The following is a 6,266-nucleotide window of genomic DNA, read 5'->3' as shown; positions in this document are numbered from 1 at the left end:
GGGATGAAGACAATGAATGTACCGGAATAAAGAGCAGCGTGTGGAGGCGTGGCTGTGTTCAGGGCCAATGGCACTGCAGCCAGGACAGGATTCCCGGCTACAGCTATGGCTCAACCTTTTCTATGCCTTGGTTTCATCTTCAGTAAATGAAGACAGTACTGTCAGGTAATCCTGACAGGTCGTAAGAATTAACGTTAGAGAATTTTAATATGTTGACAGCATTTCTTTTTCAAATTAAAAACCTTACCTTCTTCCTCAGAATTTGAAGGTAATAAAAACAAAATACAATTCCAAAAGTTAAAATACAACTGATACATGAAATAAAATGATGTCTCAACTAATGACCAAAAAATAAGTAAAGATTGAAGCAGTGGATTTTTGAAAAAAAATGTCATCTGGCAGTGGACTTGTTTTACAGAAGTGGGGCGTGAGCATACCTTCAGAACGGCAAATCCTAAGACTGTCTCCAGTCTGACTGCTGTTTGACAAAGACACGGGCTGAAAGCATTGGTGCTTACATCTCAAACACATCTGCATCACTCCTGTTCACTTCAGACCTGCTGTCAGACCTCACCTAGTCGGGCTTCCTTCACAGGGTGCTGCTTGCTCAGCTTCTGGTGACCGACTGGCCAAGGTTTATCAGACAAACCCTGACAGTGGCAGAGCTGGGGGCGGGGGTTGCTATTGCTCCAGGCCTCCTCTTGAAAAAGCCCGGTGGGACGCATAGGGGAAGGGAACATTTAACTCTCACGTCTGAGGTCTCCCTGGCACATGCGCAGCCCATTAATTAGGATCAGTTTTAAACTTTATTGGATGAAACCCAACATATCTCACTGTGCTAATCCAAAGAATCGTCAAAAGCTGTGGCATGCTTTCTCTCAGAATCCTGTTTATAATCCGAAAAATTAAAAAATGAGGCATTCCTTATTATTTCCAATCTTCTTTTTTTTTAAAGAATTTATTGTTTTAGTATTTATTTATTTATTATGTATACAATATTCTGTCTGTGTGTATGCCTGCAGGCCAGAAGAGGGCACCAGACCCCATTACAGATGGTTGTGAGCCACCATGTGGTTGCTGGGAACTGAACTATTTCCAATCTTCTTAAAAGTAAATCACTGGGGTTGGAGTGATGGCTCAGAGGTTAAGAGCATTGCCTGCTCTTCCAAAGGTCCTGAGTTCAATTCCCAGCAACCACATGGTGGCTCACAACCATCTGTAATATGGTCTGGTGCCCTCTTCTGGCCTGCAGGCATACACACAGGCAGAATGTTGTATACATAATAAATAAATAAATAAGTATTAAAAATAAAAAATAAATTTAAAAAAGTAAATCACTAACATGTCTGCAAATGCCATCGCCTCCTCTGAGACAGATCACACGAAGCACCGTTTCAAACTTGGTGCTGTCCATCAGACCTATGAACCCCTGCTACGTGGGTGGTGATTCTGTCAATCTTTTCTGTTATGCTATGTCATTCTAGAGCACATAATTTTACTAAGTATTTAAGCAACAAGGAATATGAGCCTTTCTTCTAGGAAGTGCTCACTCAAAACTGTCCCACCAGGTATAGGTGTGCCCCCACAGCGTGCTCCTGTGGGTGGGACCCAGGGCCTTGTGCATCCAAGCGAAACTCTACCAGCAGCTTCTGACCCTGGCACTCACACATCAGGGGATTAATTATATTGTTCACGTGCTTTAGGAAAAACAGCATTCCAACTGTAGATTTGTGAGTTGTTATGTTGAGAAAATGACTTTTAAAAGAAGTTGCTTTTTTTTAACTGTGTGTGTGAGGTATGGAAGTATACATATTATGTGCCTGCAAGTAAGTGTGTGCATGTCTTGTGTGTGTGCTTGCACATGTACAGAGGCCAGAAGAGGGCATCATGTACCCTCTATCATTCTCTGTTTATTCCTTTCAGGCAGGGTCTCTCCTTGAACTTGGAACTTGAGGTTTTGGCTGGCAGTTGGCAAGGCCCAATGATGCTAATGTATCCTCCAACTCACATATTGCTGGGGTTCCAGGCACATGACAGACCATTCCTGAAACATAGGCGCTGGGATCTGAACTCAGGTCCACTGGGAAAATGATTTTTTTTAAGATTCTGGGGATGATTTTCATGTTTCAACACTACAAAAAGCTATCTAGAGAACACATTAGATTTCTTTGGAAAAAATAATGACTGGAATCATTTAGGTTCTTAACATTTGAAAAATGAAGTATGTCTTTAACACAACTTTTGTTTATTATGAAACATTTAATTGTTGTACATGATACATGCATATATATATGCAGCTTTAATATGTGCAGTTCAGTGACATATACACTTCTGATGATCAATTATTACAATTAGTTACTTTTTTTTGTGCTTGGGAAAAGAAAGCCTTATACAATTAATTAATAATCTTTCCTACCTTTCCTGTCTACTCCACCTCTGGACATCTCTACTTTCAGTCTCTATTAATTTCTGCATCTGGAAATTCTATCAGGGCATTCACACAATATTTGTCCTTTTGGATCTGGCTTGTTCCACTTAGAATAATATTTCCATAATATTTCTGATAATATTTTCATAATATTTCCCATAATATTTCCATCATATCCACCATAATATTTCCATAATATCCCATCCATTGGACACTGCAAGCTACAAATTCCACTCCACCCCAAACCCTCCTATCCCCCTGCAACCTCAGTGGAACTCTGAAACACAGCCTGCTACTACACAGAAAGAACCAAGACATGAGTGACCACCACCTGGCAGGACAACCTACTCTCTAGGCTCTCTAGGGGAACTGGGGAAAACCCTGGGCTCCTCTCTCACCTGCCTTGGCTTCTCTAGTCAGCCAGAAGGCGAGTTTCCTGCAGGTAGGCTGCTCCAATCCCTCATCTCATCCATCGAACTCTGAAAGCTACAAGTCCCACTCCACCCCCAAACCCTCCTATCCCATCCCACCCCCTGCAACCTCAGAGGAACGCTGAAACACAAGCTGCAACTACACCGAGAGGACCATGAGAGAGAGGCCAAAAGAGGAACTCTGAAGCACAAGCTGTGACTGCACAGAGTGGACCAAGAGAGTGGACCAAGAGAGACCTCAGTGGCTCCCTGAGACACAGACACTGACATGACAGAGCCGACCAAGGATACTTCCCAAAGACACAGTCAGCCACTGCAAGGATTAGACCAAGAGGCAAAGACACTGTGGCACCAACTGAAGGAAGAGATGGGTAGGTGTCAATGCAAGAATTCATCCAACAACCTAAAAAAGCAACAAGGTAACACCAGAACACAGTCATATGACAGGAAGACTTGATCATCCTAACACAGAAGAAGCAGAAGAAAACAATTTTAAATATAAATTTATGAGGATGATGGACATCTTTAAAGAGGAAATTAAAAAATCCCTTAAGGAAATGGAGGAAAGGACAAACAAATTAGTGGAAGAAATGAATAAATCACTCAAAGAAACCCAAGAAAACCAAGAAAAAAAAGTCAAACAGGTGAAACAAACAGTTCAAGACTTGAAGACTGAAATAGAAGTAATAAAGAAAACACGACACAAGGGAATTCTGGATTTGGAAAATCTGGGTAAACGAAAGGAAACTGCAGAGGCAAGGATAGCCAACAGAATGCAAGAGATGGAAGAGAGAATCTCAGGTACTGAAGATACTATAGAGGAAAGAGATTCGTTGGTCAAAGAAAACATTAAATCCAATATTCTCTACACAGAACATCCCGGAAGTCTGGGAAACCATGAGAAGACCAAACCTAAGAATAATAGGGGCAGAAGGAGAACTCCAGCTCAAAGGGACAAAAAATATATTCAACAAAATCATAGAAGAAAACTTTCCCAAACTAAAGAAATATTCCTATGAAAGGAGAAGAAGCTTAGAAAACACCAAATAGACCCTCACCATATAATAATTAAAATGCAAGAAATATAAAACACTGTTTGGCCAATGGCTCTGGTATATTCCTATCTAGCCCTTATATCTCAAATTACCCCATTTCTTTCTCCTTTTGATTTTTTCAAAACAGGGTTTCTCTGTAGCTTTGGAGTCTGTCCTAGAACTAGCTCTTGTAGATCAGGCTGCCCTTGAACTCACAAAGATCCACCTGCTTCTGCCTCTCCAGTGTTGGGTTTAAGGCACATGCTACCACTGCTTAGCTAAATTAACCCGTTTCTTTTAAATTGTGTATCACTACAAGGCTATGAATTACCAGTAAGGTTCTGACATCTTTCTCCTTTGGCAGCTACATGGTGTTTGCCTGACTCTGCTTTCTTTCTCCCTACATTCAGTTTAGTTATCCCATCTACCTGTATTCTGCCCTAACATAGGCCAGAGCAGCTTCTTTATTACCCAACGGTAATAAAGCATTCATAACACACAGAGGGGAGCCCCTCATCACAATCTTTTCATCTAATTTGTTTTGTCACTCTGCAGTGACAAAAACTGAAGAGTTCAAACCACAATGTAAGCAAGGAGAAAGTTTAGTGTTTTGTTGTGTTTGTTTCTCCCTCGCAGTGGATTTTAGTCCAAGAACAAGGTGGGGTTGAATTCCTCACCCTCATCTGCCGGTGAGCTCATTTTTTTTTTTTTTTTTGCCTTACCTCCTTGATGTGGGAAGTCCTTCTGTACATGTGTTGCTTTTATTGGTTAATGAATAAAGAATCTGCCTTGGCCTGTGATAGTGTATAGTAGAGCAAGGTGGGGAAAACCAAACTGAATGCTGGGAGTAGGTAGGCAGGGCCAGGGAGAAGCCATGTAGCCCGCCAGAGCCAGACACTAGACAGAACCTTGCACAGCCTTGTGGTGATTCACAGATTAATAGAAATGGGTTAAATTCAGATGTAGGAGCTAGCCAATAAGAAACTAGAGCTAATAGGCCAAGCAGTGATTTAATTAATACAGTTTCTGTGTGGTTATTTCAAGTCTGGGCAGCCGGGAACAAACAAGCAGCCTCCTAACACACCCCTTGTTTCTGGAATTCTGTTAAGTTTACCCAGAGCTCACGACATTGTAGTAATTTGAAAACAGTGGATTGAAGAATGCTGGATACATGGTGAGATAACTGTGTGCCTGACCAAAACTCTAGGAATACAAAATAATCCAATTAAAAAATGGTGTGCAGATCTAAACAGAGAGTTCTCTATAGAAGAATCACGAATGGGTGAAAGACACTTAAGGAAATGCTCAAAATCCTTAGACATTAGGGAAATGCAAAGCAAAATGACTCTGAGATACCATTCTACACCAGTTAGAATGGCTAAGGTCAAAACAAAAACACCAATGATAGTTTATGCTGGAGAGGATGTGGAGTAAGGGGAGCATTCCTCCATTGCTGGTCAGAGTGCAAAACTTGTACATCTTCTATGGTAATCAGTATGGAGTTTTCTTAGAAAACTGGGAATTTATCTACCTCAAGCCCCATCATTACAACTCTTGGGCATATACACAAAGGATGCTCAATCATACTACAAGGACATTTGCTCATCTATGTTCATAGAAGCATGATTTGTAATAGTAAGAACCTGGAAACAACTTAGATGCCCCTCAACTAAAACATGGATAAAGAAAATGTGGTACATTTACACATTAGATTACTACTCAAAGGAAAAAAAAAGACATCTTGAAATTTTCATGCAAATGGCTGGAACTAGAAAAAACCAACCCATTCTGAGTGAAGTAAACCAGACCCAGAAATACAAACATTGTATGTGCTCTCTCATAAGTGAATATTAGGCACATAGCAAAGGATAACTAGCCTATATTCCACAACCCCAATGAAGCTAGGTAACAGGGAGAACCCTAACAGAAACATACATGGATCTCCCAGAAAGGGGAAATAGCCAAGATCCTGAGAAAACTGGGAGCATGAAGAGTCTAGAAAGAAGGGTGAAGAAAAGGAGGAGGAGAGAAAGAGAGGGAGTAGGAGAACATGAGGGAACAGGATTGTTGAGATGAGGGAAAGAGGGAGAGCAAGGAAAAAGATATCTTGATTGAGGGAGCTGTTATGGGGCTAGCAAGAAACCTGGCTCTAGGGAAATTCCCAGGAACACATAAGAATGACCTTAAGCAAAAGTGGGGACGGTGCCTGAACTGACCTTCCCTTGCAATCAGCTTGATGACCACCTTAATCGTCATCATAGAACCTTCATTCGGCAACTGATGGAAGCAGATGCAGAGATCCAGAGGGAAGCACTGGACCGATCTCCCAAAGTCTAGTCGAAGAGAGGGAGGAGTGATAATATGAGCAAAGGG

This window comes from Arvicola amphibius, chromosome 5 (assembly GCF_903992535.2).
Source record: "Arvicola amphibius chromosome 5, mArvAmp1.2, whole genome shotgun sequence".
NCBI lineage: Eukaryota > Metazoa > Chordata > Mammalia > Rodentia > Cricetidae > Arvicola > Arvicola amphibius.
Note: the sequence above shows the minus strand (reverse complement) of the source record.